The sequence below is a fragment of the Amblyomma americanum genome, chromosome 9, assembly GCF_052857255.1.
Source record: "Amblyomma americanum isolate KBUSLIRL-KWMA chromosome 9, ASM5285725v1, whole genome shotgun sequence".
NCBI classification, from domain to species: domain Eukaryota; kingdom Metazoa; phylum Arthropoda; class Arachnida; order Ixodida; family Ixodidae; genus Amblyomma; species Amblyomma americanum.
The window spans coordinates 136,249,966-136,267,610 of record NC_135505.1 but is presented as its reverse complement, the minus strand read 5'-3'; the positions used below and the strand labels follow the sequence as shown (position 1 = coordinate 136,267,610).

General features: G+C 48.6%; 1 protein-coding gene across 1 annotated transcript in view; it reads right to left on the bottom strand.

The window, feature by feature from the left end:
* Window positions 1-17,645, bottom strand: part of Myo81F (unconventional myosin 81F) — a 94,198-nt gene that overhangs the window by 69,091 nt on the left and 7,462 nt on the right. The window lies entirely within an intron of this gene.

Below are 17,645 nucleotides of genomic sequence, written 5' to 3'. Positions count from 1 at the left end.
GCCCGAGGTTTGATTTGCCGAGCTCAGGACAGTCTCGATCCAGGATTCTCGAGGGAGCGGGCGCACACCTTTGCGGAGCAGACGCAAATACCCCGTTTGGACCGCCGAACTTACCCCCCCCCCCTCCCCATCCCTATCTTACGCACTCCCAACAGATCCTCTTCAGACGCCTCCAGACACGCTCTCTGTCATCCCCTCAGCTGTTATCCCACGATTGTGACACTTCCCCTGCATGCTCCCTATGCGGTGACCCTCAGGCCACACTCTCCCACATCCTTTTCGGCTGCCCTGCTGACCCTCCCCCGCAGGGACAGCACGCCATCTCGAGCTGGGAGGACTGGGAGGTCCTGCTTACGTCTGCAGACCCGACATCGTAGCTTGCTGCGGTGACTCGGGCTGCCGACGTCATGTACCGACATGACCAACATGATGCAGTGCAGGACCGCGCAGTGGCCCAGGGACCCAGCAGGGTCTAAAACTCACTTGCGAAATAAAGTCTCTCTCTGTCTGTCTGTCTGTCTCTCTCTGTGTGTCTCTCTCTCTGTCTCTCTCTGTCTGTCTCTGTCTCTCTCTCTCTGTGTCTGTCCATCTGTGTCTGTGTCTGTCATAGTGTAGGATGTGCTGTGCGGTCACGTGTGTGCGGTGCAAGCTGCTAGACAAAAAAGGGTCGTTTCGTGCTGTTACCTTCTTGTCAAAAGCTTATTAACTCAAACACTTATTCGTAGTCAGACATATTATTAACAAGAAAACCCTTATATTTCAAACGCGAACCAGTTTACCTTTACTAATTCGGTGACGTTTACTGCTGAGAGAAGTACCTGTATTAGATGCGCTGGATGGCAAGCGATAGAGTCACCGCTTTCTGTTGCTGTGTGGTCACACACACACACGCATAATCTAGGTCAGTCTTGATCACTAAGATGTGACGTTGAAGGCTAGGGTCGTAGTAGTTGAAACCAAACCCACATCGCAAAAAACACGAAGAAGCACTTAAAGGGGGGTTAGGATTTAACTAGTAAGGGTTTAACTGAACTTCGTAGTAGCATATACACTGTTGATTTCATCACAGGGACTCTGATTTTTTATTTATCACGCTACGCAACTGAGGAGTCAGGGGAAGCAACGGGCCACTTTTGAGTTGCGGGCAGATGGTTTAGTGCTCAGTGCAATTCGTCACCTCGTCATTCCGGTGCGCCGATTTACTGCCTCAACAGGCGCCGGGGAGACCAGAAAGTTTGGGAATGCATTCTAATGAAAGATGTTTGCATCACGGTAGGCGTGGTTCTATTGGCTGTCAATGAAACGCAAGTCCACAATTGAAGGAATTGCGGAACGTTTACTCAATGCCCCGTAATGCGCTAAAGTCGGCGGAAGCTGTGCTACATACGAAACGCCGAACATCAGATTCGGTACCTCCCGAGGAAAGGCAGTCGTCTACGCCAGTACCCCATTCACTACTTCCACACCGCACCACACCTCTCGTCTCATCCTCATCTTCACCACAGTCCCATATAACGATCAAACTATGCTCCATCACCCTCCGTTCTACCATTTTTTTTCTTCTCTGTTTACAGTAGTCTATCTCTCTCAACATATCTTATCATCTTATTACTTTTAGTCACTTCTTAATAGCATTAGTATTAGTATTATTTTTTCTTTTACAGCGAAAGCTGTTAAGCGCCCATCTTGCCCAGGCACAACGACGGTGGCGCCGCGTCCCTGGAACGGCGGATTGGAGAGAAGCACTGGTCGAAGAAAATGTGTCGAAACCCGAAAAGAACACTCCATAACTACTCATATATGTATGTTGCTTTTAAATTCTTCTCCACAATATACCGTGAAGTAAAAATACCCCCGCAGCTGTCACTGAATCTCACGTTGCACAGTGGTAACCGTCCTGCGAGTTTCTTTATATATTTCCAATTTTTTTTATTTTATTTTTCTCTTTTTCTATCTATATTATTTAAAAGAAAAAGCGCGAATGAGAGATCAGCCGCCATAACTACGCTCTCCCAACTGCACCCTGCCGCCGGGAAGAAGAAAACTATCTCATCGTCGAGGCTATCTCATCATCGAGAGTAGATGTATGAAGCGCACAGCAGGAAATGCATAGCGTATTATAGGACGGCTCATAGATATTGATGGCCGCACTCGAGTCCTGGAGCGTGCCTCATCAGCCGCTTTTCTTTGCTTAGCTTTTCTCCGCTAGAGACAGCGCGCTCGGCTTCCTTTGCCATTTTTTTATGCATGGGACACAGGCGACCAGCCCTCGCCATGTGCTGATGAAGAGAGGATGGTGCAAATACGTGCTGCACAGAACGCTGGGACTATAGCCACGGCCAGACGCCGTCGCCTCCGCTCCTTTGACCACCATCTCGTAGAAATATCAGAGTTAGTTACTGGCAGTGCTGATGGATGGCGCCACGGAACCTGTGTAGCTAGGCGGCGCTGTCGCCTCATTCATTAGGTGCCTTCAGGAATGCGCGTGCGCCTCTCGCTTTTCCCACAGGACCTAACCACTGCTTACTACGACCTGACCGTCATGTTTTGGGGGGAGGGGGGCGGGACCCTTTTCCTTTATTGCACTCACGGATACACAGTGAAGAACGAACTAGGAACCTGTCCTCTATCCCTCAGCTCAGCAACAGTTTCCGACCTTGACGCTACCCGATCAAGACTGTTGCAACAACCTCGAGCAAGTCCAGCTTTCTCGGGGAAAAATTTTGAAAATTGGCAAATTGTAGCACACTTTTATGGAAATACTGAAGGTAATCGTCCATTATTCTGATATGTAGCCAAATCCTTCTTTTAGAGTGTTTCCGTCGGTCGCATCGAGCAGTGAAGACTGCCATAGAAAATCAATGGGGACGCTTTTTGACGATAGCAAAAACGTGAATAGAAAAAATACAAGACTGCAATCGGGTGATCTGCGGATATATTGACTGTTATAGTGAAATCTTACATTATATGAAAAAAAATGCGTTCATAAACAGTTTCCCGATCAAAAATGCTTTGTCCGGATTTTCTGAACATGATGCGGCATTTATCTTCACCTACCTCATCCTAAGTGTCTTAACTAATATCACTCGATCTATAAATTTCCCCACTGTACAGCTATGAACCCACTCCAACAGCCAATCGTCCGCTGAGTTGCCAACCCGTTCCTGTGGCAGCGGTCGGGCTGGATTGGAAATACCCCTTTTTTTTTTCTTTTCAAGGCAAATTTTTATCTGGAGCAATTCACTGGATTACGCCCGTTACAATGTATTACGGGCCGAGCAGTTTCATTCCTTCTTGTATGCCAGAGCGTTGCATTTGTTTGTGTTGCATAAGCGCTGCATAGTTGTTTTTTTTTCGCGGCTTCGCGTGAAATTTGCTCTCTGACTCTATCCCTGTTGGAATCAAGGCTCACAACCTGGTCCTCCCGTTCCAGCATTCATGGCTCTTTCCCTCACCCGCTCCCAGCTGAGAGAGGCGAGCGCGCCGGCGCTGAAAGTTAAATTCCCCTCCCAGCTTCCACGATCATCCACTTTCCCTTACTCGCGTAAAAACTTTCCGTCTTTTTCTGGGGACGTCGAACATACAGCTCTCGCTGTAAAATATTTTTTTTTCCCGTCAATAGGTAAGCGCCACTATGGCTCTAACGGGATACCCCAAGCAGCACAGGTAATCAGCCCAATATTGCAAATGGATGGTTTCAATCTGGTCCTTTGTAGAACTGGCCTTTACCAATATATTTCCAATATTGGGCCGATTAACAGTGCTGCTGGTAATGAAAGGACAAGCAGAATGAATTCCGCCGCCGCGTACTGCATGGGTATGCCAGCTTTACTTCCTATGTACAGTACATTTCTTCCCATAGCGCGGGCGGCCAGTCAAAAGTTGTAAATTTCTATCTACCTTTCTGCGAGTTCTCATTGGCTTGAACACGGCAAACCTACCTCCCCACCTAGCTTCGGCCTGTCTACGGCCTGTGCCAGTCCCCAATATTGGGCCGACGTCAGCAGCCTATATTGGGCCAACCTTGGTCAACATTTTTGTCTTGTCGATTCCACGACTACTAAATGGACGTTGTTTCCCGGTCGTAAACATATCTAAATAGGCAGGTCCAGTCCGATATGTAAGGTTAATCGTCCCTAAGCAGCACGCGCGGGTTATGAGGGACGCCGTATTTGAGGGCACCGGCTTAATTACTCGCGTGTGCTCACAACATGCCCACACACGTGCTTACGTACATACAAACATGAACAAAAATTTGTAAAAAGCGACACTGAATTATTTTCTCCTCAGCTTCAAAAAAAAAAAAAGCCCAGCGAATTTCTAACACATTAATTTCGCGGGAAAAACCGAGCCTACTTCCGCACCTGTTCGCATTTCTCGCCTACCGGTGACTGATCGCTTTGTGGAACGTGTCAGTAGCGTATGCGCCCCCCCAGGTAAAGCAGCGCACGAAACGACAGCTAAACATACAGGCGCGAGCTGGCTAGCTCGTACGTTTTGATCAGGGACGCAGACGACCGCCGCACGCGCGCCCCTAGGGGGAGCCACTGTCTTTCCTTTCTCGGGCGCCTGCCTCGCGAAGCACATATCAAACACCGAAGCACGTAACAAAAAAGACCAACTAAAGAAAATATATTCCTGTCGCTCCGCGCCGGATTCGCTCAAGAAGCCGGGCAGCCCCGCGGGAAAAACCCATCGCTCATCCGTCCTCTCTCGAGGCGCCGCGGCGCGGGCATTTTGTCGCTCGCCGCGGAAGACGGGGCTAACAAAAGTGGGCAAGAACTAAACAGCAAAAGCGGAATAAGAGCCGCATTTTCCTTATTCGTTGGCGGTCCCCGTAAACGCACGCACAGCAGCCGATCCGCATGACATCTCGCGCGGCACGACACACAAAACGATGAGGAAAATAGGAGATGTCTTCAAGAGGCGACGAGCAGACGATAAAATGTCTGGCGATGCCGCCATTGCGCCGACACGCTGAGATCAAGTCGTCTGCTCCGGCAGGCGTCGTTTCGCATTCGGGAATGCATTGCGACGCGTTGTTCTTTTCTATTCTTAGTGTAGTTCGTTCTTGTCCGCCGAAAAAACAAACACACAGGGAAGCAGCAAGGACTGAGTCAGTTTGTTTGCGTGTGTCGCCTGCATCAACAATGCCCGCACTGGGAATTCCTGGACGGGGGAAACAGTGGCGCGGATTATTCTGTTTGCCCTTTCGGTTTTCCTTGGGCTCCATCAGAATGCAGAGACGGCTATACCCAAGGAGCACAAGTAATAGGCCCGATGTTGGAGATGGCTGGTTTCACTGCGGTCATTTACAGGACCAACATTTACCAATATATTTCCAATATTGGGCCGATTACCTGTGCTGTTCAGGTTCATGCCTCCTGCAATGCTCGTAAAAGCTGATTTACGATTAGTTTACTTATCTCGTTCACTTTCATGAGTGGTTTATGCTGAACAACACCTATATAAAAAGTCTGGACTGACAGGAAGCGGTAATAGCGAATACAAAGCGCCGTGGTCTGAGTGCAGACGAGAAAACGGCTTGAACCTTTTCGTCTTTTTGAGCTAGCGTATTCAAAACTGAGCAGCTCACAGCCGCTGCTGTAAAGTTTATGTAGTTTCTGGTTGGTTAGGAACGTCGAGCGGGACGAGACAGGAACTTTAAGTGGAGCAGAAAAGTTTATATAGATATAGTTTCTGGCTCGTTAGCGGCGCCTATCCAGCAAAGACAAGCACTCTATAAGAGGAGGAGAATGAACTCATTTCAACATTTTGCCAACTAATAAGGAGGCTTGAGAAAACGCCGGAAGCATGTAGCTAGCGGCCTTTCAAGGCCCAGGAAGAAAAGATACAGCAGCTTCCTGTCAGAGGCTATCAGACTAGGAAGCAGTACGCAACAAAAGTCGGCGATCTCTTGTCGGCAGCTGCCCAAGTTCAAAGCTTTTCAATCAACGTTCCACGTAGATCCAATACATTTCAACAACGAAGTGTCTGCCTCCATACAATATGAATATATATCTAGTCATCATCAAAATTGTTGTTACCATGGTTACGTTTACTGCAGGACAAAGCCCTCACTCACTCACCTCTAATCAGTTAACCGTGTCCTCCGCCAGATGGAGCCACCCTACCCACGCAAATGTCGCCTCACCTCGTCACTCGACCCTCTGACATCCGTTACTGCGTTTCCCTTGTCTTGGAATCCAGTCAGTTACCCTAACCGAGCATCAGTTATCCCTTCTCTGCATTACGAGCCGAATGTACTGCGCATTTCCTCTTCTTGATTTCAGCCATTCTCATGTTCGCTCCGCGATACACGCCGCTTTCTTTGCCTCTTAACGTTACCCCTGTCTTTTTCCTTTCAGTGGCTCGCTACGTTGTCCTCAATTCAACGCCAAGCCTTTTCGTCGGCCTCAAAATTAGTAATTATTAGCAGTAACTACTTAGCATCTTCGCATAGACCGGGCTTGTAACGGATGTCCCCTTGGTAATAAGTAAAATTCCTAATATTAAAACTGGTTTTCGGAGAAAATTGCGTAGTTTTCATCTTTCCCTGGCTAGGCTATATCTCTCGACCTCTTCGACCAATTCTTAAACATTCTTTTTTTTCAGCTTTGTACAAACGGACCGCACCTCAGCTATCTATAAACCAAGAGCGCTTCGGGCTCTGTGATGGCCTTGCTTACAGGAAGCTGGAGGGTCTGGCACTATAGGCCTACGGAGACTTGCACCACCTCTGGCCAAAGGATTGAACTAAAGAATGCCGCTAATAGCTGCCGAAAAACCAAATATTTCCCACATTCATGACGCATAAGGTCTGCCACCTTCCGAGAAACAGTCGCAGCTGAATGGCCGGATTTCGAAGCACTACGACTATATCTCAGTCGGTTTCCGGCCATCTTGCCAGCAGAAGGCGCAGCCGGCGCACTGGTTACAAGTGGAAGTCTTGAGCAGGCTTGAGTCCGCATCCCGCCTTACGCAATTCCATTCCCACAGCTGTTCATTCCGTTTCAAGCCGGCCGCGAACGACTGCTGCCTTAATGAGAAACGTGCGGAGCTCGAGAAAACGCCCTTTAGTCGAAAAGGCCCTGCGGAGGCCGTGCGAATCCATTCCGCCAGAGCCCATCGTACGCAGAAGGCATCTGACAAAGCTCAAAGCGAACTCGCGAAACGGCTTCAGATAAGAAGTAAACTGTGGCGACAGATATCCAGTGTGCGAAAGAGCCGTTTCCCGAGGATCGAACACTTGAATTCGTCTCAGCGGACAATGCTCAGTACGATGACCGCCATCTAGATGGCGCTAGATGGCTATATGCGCGCTCATGAACTGGCTCTATTCCAACGTTCAAAGAACGCCGTAAGACTGCCGCCAGAGCGACGTGCCTCAAAGCTAAGCATTGAAAGCTAAGCGAAGTGTGAGCGTTTAGAAAACCGCCCCTCAACGGCCGAATCCAAAGTCAAGGCCCGGACAGAGCGTGTAGCCAGGGGCGGGGTGGATTCGAATGGGCGGTGCTTCCAGGTCGTTTATCGCCGTTGTGGGCCGAAGGGGCCGTTAGAAAACCATTTGCCAGACAAGCAATAGCGGACAGGTCGGCGTTGAAGGCACGGCTCACTCGAATGAGATTTAAATGCGCTGCTCCAACACCCGTTAAGCGAGGACGACTTTGCTCCTTCACATCTGACCTTCAACTCATTGCCCTGGTAGTATAATGTAAGCATCAACGCTAGGCTTTCTATATGGAGATTTCAGCCGGTATTACACCAGTGAAGCCCAAAGCAGTATGGCAGTCAGTTGTTATATTGCTGTTTTAGTGTCACTATATAATGCGCTGAAGGTTCGGTTTGGTTTATGGCAGTCTAACGTCCCGAAGCTACACACTAAACAATTTCTCACCCTTAAGGGTGTAAATCAAGTGTCCCCCTTTTCCAATTGTTCGGTGCTAAAAAAGGGTGCAGAGGTCAGCACCCTTAAGGAAGGGTGCACTTAATGATACTTTAGAGGATGTAATGGTTGCACCCTCATTAAATGGTACTATTTGTCCATAACACCTCCACGAATGCATGTTGGAAGGGTGCTCCACATTGATTCACCCATGAAGCAAAAGCCTTCGACAGATGCGCGCCATCGAAACTTTCATGCTTTGCAGCCTTCCTGAAGGGTGCTGATCTTTGCACTCTTTTTAGCACCCAAAAGGGTGTTAGTCTGGGGACAGCTGATTTACACCCTTAAGGGTGAGAATTTGTTTAGTGTGTACTCAGCCTATGAGGGACGCCGTAGTGAAGGTCTCTGGAAAATTTGACCACCTGGAGTTCTTTACCGTGCACTGGCATCGCACAGGATTCAAATTTGGTCTAACCAGGCCAAATCATCCCTCATTTTTTTCCCTCATCTCAAAACTTCTAGTGCGTCGCATTCCACTACTCCTACTGAACATTAAAAAGGCACCCCGCAACCTGGGCCACCAACAAAAAACAATCACAAACAACCACCGGAGAATAGTCAGCACTATAGTAGTGCGGAAAAACGCATGGCAAGTCGCTACACCTATACCTGACTGGTCTTCCATTCTAAACCAATACCTTTGGTGGAATACAATGACTCGTGACATATCTGAAAGGTGTAGCCCATCAGTCTAAGCTCGCTTCACATTGGAGTTGACAGTTTCCTTGAGTAGACAGACCCCGTTTATTTACTTTCATACAGTGGCGCATGGCGGCTGCTTTCCACATTAAATTTTACCTCGAGTTTCCTCCTAAAGTTTCGCTTTGATTTCAGCCATTACCTTTGTTACTCGCCTCGGAACGCGCTGCATTTAACCCAGCGAGGAATCAACGTCCGGACAAGTTCGATAGTACGTACTACGTGCCGCGGGATTTGATATAACGCGTCCAATCCTTCCCGCGAGGCATAGCGTATACGTCCTTCTCACGCCGCTGCACATACGGGCCAAGACCGGCGTACACTATGACGCGTTCCGTCAAGGTTTCCAACGATCTGGAATGAAATGGAAATGCGCTAGATCTGAAAGATCTCGTGTTCTATTACAGCGAGCGTATTTTTTTTTTTCTTGTGGCTAGAGGCGGATTTGAGCTCCCCACCTTCCCCCCTTTCTCAATCGAGAAATTTCCGGAGGAAAAACCTCGTTGGCCCGTTTTTGTGCAATGAAAAGGTTCGAGTAACGCATGGATCAAATAAGCCCCCCCCCCCCCCCCCCCCCCTCTTCCCTTGTTGGCAGTAAGCTTTCTGATCGTCATGCGTAGGGGCGGACTGGTTTTTTTTTTGTGTACTCAGTTGGTATACACAACTCGAGCCAAATAAAAGGTCTGCTGCTTTTTTGTCTGGCGTAAAGAAACTCGTCCGCTCAAAGATGTATGTGAAATGTTCAGCGAGTACATTCAAGTTTTCACAACTGTAAAACGTGCGCAAGTTTTCTTACAGACAATTCACATTTTTCTTTCTTGTTGCCAACTTTCTTACTGTGAGGCGTAATGTAAAATTGCGCATCTTAAATAAATCACGTCCGCTTAACTGGAGCACATATAATTTTCATATGGAAACCTTGATGCGCGTTTTTTTGCTCGATCGATTGATCCGCGAGCGTATTTACAAGCGGATCCCATGTCACATATGCATACTGTGATATCGGCCTGATATTTTTATGTGTGACCTAATAAATGCGTACTTAATCGTCCATGTACAGCCTTTGTCAAAAATAACCAGGCAGCATAGTTCGCTCCTGATCCGAATAGCCCTTATGGCTTCCCTAAAAATCAAAAAGATGTATGAAGGTGAGGACAAGGGTTCTGATTGCGTACCGAGCGCTGTTCTCCACTTTTATATATTTCTCGCCGAGACAAGCCCAGCCATTCAAAGGCCATGCGCAGAATATATTCACAGAATATTATTAAACGCTGCGGATTTGTAAAACATGCAGATAAGTACGTAATAGAGGCCCGTGCACTGTGCGATGTCAGTGCACCAGGTGGTCGAAATTTCCGGAGCCCTTCACTACGGCGTCCCTCATAGCCTGAGTCGCTTTGGGACGTTATAAACCCTATAAACCAGATAAGTACGTAAACAAACAGGTCATAAGTAAATGAATGCGGATTGTATCTTCACCCAAAACTTCCACCAATTTCAGAGAAGCGTTTAATCGAACTGATCATTGATACTGCGCCACTGATCTGCGTCGGCACACAGCGGGGGTCGGTGGCGTAGGCGGTGATGGTCGGCGCACTGCACGATACAAATAAATTCTCTGCATTGGCTCACTGAACTCCGCTGCTGGTAATCTACGATGCGCGCTTTTAATGTTCAGTGCAGTCAATTCCCCTCAACCTGCGGTGCAAGTATTTACAATCTTTGCCAAAAAGTAACCAGGCTAGGCGGTTTGCTTTTCAGTCGTATATTGAAGCTACTATGTCAACCCTCAAGCACTAAACCTCTGTACGGTAATCAAGACCCTTGTCCTCACCTTCCTAGACCTTTTTTGATTTTTAGGGAAGCCATAAGGGCTCTACTACTCGGATCAGGAGCAAACTATGCGGCCCGGTTACTTTTGGCAAAGGCTGCACATGGCCGATTAAGTACGCACCTTTTAGGTCACACATAAAAATATCAGGCCGATATCACAGTATGCATATGTGACATGGGATCCGTTTGTAAATACGCTCACGGTTAGAATCGATCGAACAAAAAAGCGTGCATCAAGGTTTCCATATGAAAATTATAACTGCACCGTTAGAAAGCTCACAAAGCTGATGCGGTCTAGGATGGGGAATGGTAGAAAGTTGAAGTGGTAGGCTAAAATGTTCACTCAAAATCTGCAACGATAGAACTGACTTGACAAAACTAAACAGCTTAAATATCAAGCTATGATAGAAGAGACAATGTATAAATGCAATCAGCGTCAAATTAATGCATTCAAATATTCATTTTTCCATTCCAGAACACAGTATTGGTTGCAATATGGTGCCAGCGAGATTGTGGCTGCAACTGATCTTCAGTGCCGCAGATATTTCTTTTCTTGAAACGTACTGCTTTGATTCTAATGATCCGATTTTACAGTGTGTCGAACGCTGCGTTTCTTTTTTTTTCTTTCTGCTCTTAGCTTTGTGCGCACATTTTTGCAAGCCCCGTACAATAATGTATTTTAGGCACTGTAGACGTGAAGCCGCCGCGTCATCCTCTAGTAAACCTCACACGTAGCTATGAAGAACCTCCCCTCAACTGCCTCCAGCAATCGAAAGCTGGGCCTTTCATGCGAACGCTCACCACATGTCACGCATGAGTACGCCGGTATGCGCCGACGTTTCCCTCAACTACACACAAGAATAACAGAGGCCACCATCACAGACGTGGCGCTTCAAAACAAGTCGACGTAGGAGGGGCTCCCGTGCAGACCACACAAACACACCCACGGCCGTAGTACGATGGCGCGAAAACGCTCCGATGGAATGCGCCGAGTCGGCAGTGAGAAGACCACCGCCGCAGACAGTGTGAGTGGCCGTTTTTTCCTGGAACGCGACCGGATTAGTCACGCACCACCGGCGACCGAAGTGGAAGGCGGGGGGGGGGGGGGGGGAGTTCGCATTCCAAGCGGCATGACAGAGACTAAACCCCTCCCCCTGCCTCCAAACCCCCACTCTCCCTCGAGCGAGACAACGGCTCACAGTTATGTGTACAGTCACGCAAGAGCCGCTTCGCAGGTCGTGCTGGAAATTGTGTCCGTCTGTCCTTTACGGCGCGGTTCAGGTGTCCAACGATATATGGGACAGATACTGCGCCATTTCCTTTCCCCCAAAACCAATGATCTGTCCATCCCTCCATTCGTCCGTCAGTCCATCCATCCATTCGTCCGTCAGTCCGCCCATCCATTCGTCCGTCCGTCCGTCCGTCCATCCATCCATCCATCCATCCGTCCGTCCGTCCGTCCATCCATCCATCCATCCATCCATCCATCCATCCATCCATCCATCCATCCGTCCGTCCGTCCATCGGTCCATCGATCCGTCCGTCCGTCCGTCCGTCCATCCATCCATCCATCCACCCATCCGTCCGTCCGTCCGTCCGTCCGTCCGTCCGTCCATCCATCCATTCGTCCATCCATCCATCCATCCATCCATCCATCCATCCATCCATCCATCCATCCATCCATCCATCCATCCGTCCGTCCGTCCGTCCGTCCGTCTCTCCGTCTGTCTGTGTCAGTCTGTGTATCTGTCTTTGTCAGCCTGCCTGTCTATCTTTGTCTGCCTGTATGTCTCTCCGTCTGCCTCTGTCAGTCTGTATTCAGCCTGTCGGACCCTCTGTCTGCATTGCAACGTATACATATGACACCACGCACTGAACTCGATTGGACTGGACTGTTGATTTCAAACTCGCTTAATTCGAACTTCCGGATCCGTGTACTGTGCGTTGTCAGTGCACGTTAAAGATCCCCAGGTGGTCGAAATTATTCCGGAGCCCTCCACTACGGCACCTCTCTCTGCCTTTCTTCTTTCACTCCCTCCTTTGTACGTTCCCTTATGGCGCGGTTCAGGCGTCCAACGATATATGAGACAGATACTGCGCCATTTCCTTTCCCCGAAAAACCAATTATTATTATTATTATTATTATTATTATTATTATTATTATTATTATTATTATTATTATTATTATTATTATTATTATTATTATTATTATATCTGGCGTTGTAGTTCCATAAGCATCATGCGTGTTAATTCGAACTCCGCACAATTCGGTGAAATTTTCGATTCCCTTCGTGTTCGAATTACCGAGAGTCGATTGGGCTGCCCATCCCAGGGTGCAAGGGGGGGGGGGAGGGGGAGGTCAGAGCGGCACGTGCACAACAAAGACACAGAGAGACAGTAACGTGAAACCAAATCAGAGACACAATGATCATGAACACTAAATAAAGCAAAGGGCTGGTTTTCATAATGAAGGAAAGTCAATAAATTACGCACACACAAAATAATGAAGGCGCACGATAAATTCCTTTTTTTTTGTTCGTCAAAATATAAACTTTAGGCCGTGTCAAGCCCGGTCGCCCCTTCCCAAAAACACATTAAAAATCAAACTTTCCGGAGCAAAAAGTGCGCCCATTACGCGAGTAAATACGGGACCCACTCTTCGCATGCTCTCCACGGCCCCACTTTTTCGCTGGCCACCCGTGAGCCGCCCTCTCTTCGGGGATTGTACCGACCGACACGTCAGCTCTGACCGCGGAATGACGTCAGCGGTCGACACCTGCAGCCCCTCCCCTTGCGTAGGTCGAAAGACGAGGATGAGCTGTCACCTTTGGCAATCTGCCTTCACCGCCCGTGGCACTCGTAAAGCAAGTAGGGCGTGAAGCAACTTCCAACAGACGGCCACCTGGCATTTGCTTCGAAAGTGGGGTGTTTGCTGCGGATCTAAGTTTGTCTCAATTTGCTCCCCACATAAGCGGGGTGATCAACGCGTGTTCTCGGCGGTTCGGTTTTCTACAAAGGCGTGTGGATCGCGAATAAATTTCAACGTGGTGGGGGAAGCGGTGCACCTGTATGCATTGCATTCAACTGCGATGTGGTGAACGCTTATGCATTGTACAATAGAGGAGGCTATGGTTGTACCCACCCAAGATGCAGTGTACCTCTATATGTAGTAATCAAGTGAGATGAGGTGAACGTCTACCCATTGTACCTACCCAACCCAAGTGGAATGTGGTGTACCTCAAAATGTACCCAAGCGGGATGTAGTGCGCCTCTATATGATGTACCCAAATGAGATGTGGTGAACGTCTACCGATTGTACCTATCCAACCCAAGTGGAATGTGGTGTACCTTTAAAATTTTGCACCCAAGTGAGATGGGGTGTACCTTTACATCAGGTGAGATGCGAACCGCTACCCGTTGTACCCATCCAAGTGGAATGTGGTGTACCTCTAAATGTTGTACCCAAGCGAGATGTGGTGTACCTTTATATGTTGTACCCAGGTGAGATGTGATGAACCTCCATCCGTTGTACCCACCCAAGTAGGATGTGGTGTACCTCTACAAGCTGTACACAAGTGGGATGATGAGTATATATCTATATGACGTACCCAAGTGAGACACGCTTTGAGCATTTTCGTCTGTGAAACTGAAAATTGAGGCCACGTTATCGAGATAACAGGGACTGTTTTACCGAATGAAAAAAGGCATGACTCCTTTGGCTTACACACCGCTATCACCGCGTATAAGGACAGACAGAGAACGATTATGTTATTCTTATCAACTCTGCTTTATATGGACGCAGTAAAACGGGCACATTCCTATAATCTGGCCACTGTTGTGAAGGGAAGGTCGACAGGCCAGCGTCAGCCGCCTGCGCTTCGTCTGCTAGCCGACACAAAGCAGATAACCGCGAGTGGTGTCCGGAGCGAGGTCAGTTCCTTGGCCATCATGTACTATACATATAAAAGTGTTGCGCAGCAAACTTAATTGTGCGCGACAGATGGCGCAGCGACGGCAGTGACGTACACTCTGCTTCAGCCAACGCGAAGGTACAAGTTTTGGTGTGTGCGTTCAGCATCTTCTCAAACCCATGACTGCTGGGAAAAGCTGTCTGTACACGACCGCCATCATCGACTGCGAATGCGTGACTTTTTCCTCCTGTTCAAGTGGGGTACACAGCACGTAAACCATAGGCGTGCGCGGGGTTCTCCACTAGGGGGAGGCAAGTCTCATCGCAGCATCAGAAAGAGTGTTGACCAATGAAGATATCCCCAGTACTATTCACCGCGTTTCTGCAAACGGTATTCGGGGAACTGAATTAGAAAAAGGGATAATATAGAACACCTTTGTAATCTTCGATCTGTTGATGACATTCCCTTGCTAAGTAACTCAGAAGCCAAATTGCCAAGCATGACTGGGAACCTAGACAGGTAATGAAGAACGGTGCGTGGTTCTAAAGATTTACACGAACAATTTTAAAGTGACGTTCATCAGTAAAGGAAGGGAACAACAGCTTACGCTAGGCATCTAAGCATTAGAAGGGGGAATACGTCTACTTGGGGCAGGTATAGTGACCGCAGACCCGGGCCAGGAGAGTGAAATAACTAGAGAATAAGGATGGGATGGGAGTGCATTTGGCAGGCACTCTGAGGCGATGAATAGCAGTTTACCAGTATTCCTCCAGAGAAAAGTATACAACAGTATGCAACTTTACTAAATGCCAACTTATGGGGCAGAAACGTGGGGGCTAACGAAAAAGGTTAAACATACGTTGAGGACAATGCAGCGAGATGCGGAAAGGAAAATGATACGTGTAACGTTAAGTGACAAGAATCGACAAGAGTGGGTCAGGGTACGAACGCGAATTGATCACATCATAATCGAAACCAAGAAGAAGAAATAGGCTTGGGCAGGGAGGACACGTAATGCGAAGGCAAGATAACCGACGGTCATTAAAGGGGCTGTGAAAATTGCGTTCAATAAAGTTGCCGTATACGTCGGATGTTAATAATAATAATAATAATTGGTTTTGGGGGAAAGGAAATGGCGCAGTATCTGTCTCATATATCGTTGGACAACTGAACCGCGCCGTAAGGGAAGGGATATAGGAGGGAGTGAAAGAAGAAAGGAAGAATAGGTGCCGTAGTGGAGGGCTCCGGAATAATTTCGACCACCTGGGGATCTTTAACGTGCACTGACATCGCACAGCACACGGGCGCGTTAGCGTTTTTCCTCCATAAAAACGCGGCGGCTGCGTTTTTATGGAGGAAAAACGCTAACGCGCCCGTGTGCTGTGCGATATCAGTGCACGTTAAAGATCCCCAGGTGGTCGTTAAAGGATGCCGTTTCACGACTAGCCTCCAGCATGGATTTTTTTTTTAATGCGTTTGCTCGAAGCTTAGTTATCTGTAGTTAAAATTTGAATTTCAGCGTTTTCGCGCCATTCCCTCTCCTCTCGTCACCTTTTGCACGCTTTAAGGTCGGCACTGATCCGCCGGCCTCGCCCAGTCGCCCCCCCCCCCCCTCCCCCGCCGGCTGCCGACGCGTGCGGGAATTCCACAGGGGGAGGAGCTTCCTGATCCGCCGGAGCAACGCGGCTGATTGGCCGCTGTTATGGCCAATAAGGTGGGTGTACTTCGTTCAAACATATCTGAGAATAATAATTAGCTGTCCTATACATGTTCTACCTAACTTTCTGATTAACCTTTCCTACTTAATCTTCATCGCGTAAAATAAAGTGCTTTCTGCAAAGGCTACTACACGAGACACCGGAAGAGAAGACCACAAGCCCGAGCACAGCAGATAGGAAGGACGCAGTAGGGTATAAACGGACAAAGAAACGAAGAACTTGACCGTTTCCCTGGAAACGGAGTCCAAACCGTTAACCCCCCCCCCCCCCCCCCCCCCCCCCCCCCCTTTCACCGTCCTCCCGGGCACCGACCGATGACGCCGCGAAGCGGAAGACGTAAAATAAGGAGCGAGGATTGAAAGCACAAACAACGTCACGGCAAACTAACGGCGTTGCTCGCGTGGAAGTACAAGAGGGGGGGGGGGGGGGGGGTGCTTTAAGAGGGAGGTCGTGCGCCCGGCAGCGCGACAAGCGACAAGAGAGCTAGGCCGCGTATTATTACGGCGACGCCGGCAGCGGCGCTAGCGTCGTAAATATCGGCTGTGTACGAGAACGGAAACGGCCGCAAGACACGGCGGAAAGGAAGCGGCCCGCGGCGTCGTCTGCGCGACATGGACAAGGCCTCCTCTGTCCTTGGGTACCGTGCAACATAGCAGGGAGGCGCGACAATGGCTTCTCATTTCTTGCGCGCTCTAATTACCGCCTCAGCCGCCTGGCATATATTGTCGTGCCAGCCGACATAGACAGTCAGGGCACAGGTGGTATGGCATGGTATGATATGATATGGCATGGCACGGTTCGGTATAGTATAGTAGGATACAGAATGGTACAGTACGATATGGTACAATGTGGTGTAGTACGCTGTACGGTTCGGTACGCTGTAGGCACGGTATAATATATATGATATGATGCGATATAATATATGGCTTGGTTTATGGGGGTTTAACGTCCCAAAGGGACTCAGGCTATGAGGGACGCCGCAGTGAAGGGCTCCGGTAATTTCGACCACCTAGGGTTCTTTAACGTGCACTGACATCGCACAGTACACCGGCCTCTAGATTTTCGCCCCTATCGAGTCTTTCGGGGATATAATATATGGTATGGTGTGGTAGGGTACGGTACGGAATGGTGTGATATGGTATGTTATGATATATGATATGGTATGGTATGGTCTTTATGGTTTATGGGGGTTTAATGTCCCAAAGCGACTCAGGCTATGAGACGCCGTAGTGAAGGGCTCCGGAAATTTCGACCACCTGGGGTTCTTTAACGTGCACTGACATCGCACTGTACACGGGCCTCTAGAATTTCGCCTCCATCGAGTCTTTCGGGGATATAATATATGGTATGGTCTGGTAGGGTACGGTACGGAATGGTGTGGTGTGGTATGTTATGATATGATATTATATGGTATGGTATGGAAAGTGGAGGTTAGCATCGCGGGACTCTATATATATGAAAGATCGTAATAATGAAGGGCTCCGGAATAATTTCCACCACCTGGGATTCTTTGCCGAGCACTGATATCGCACAGCCCTC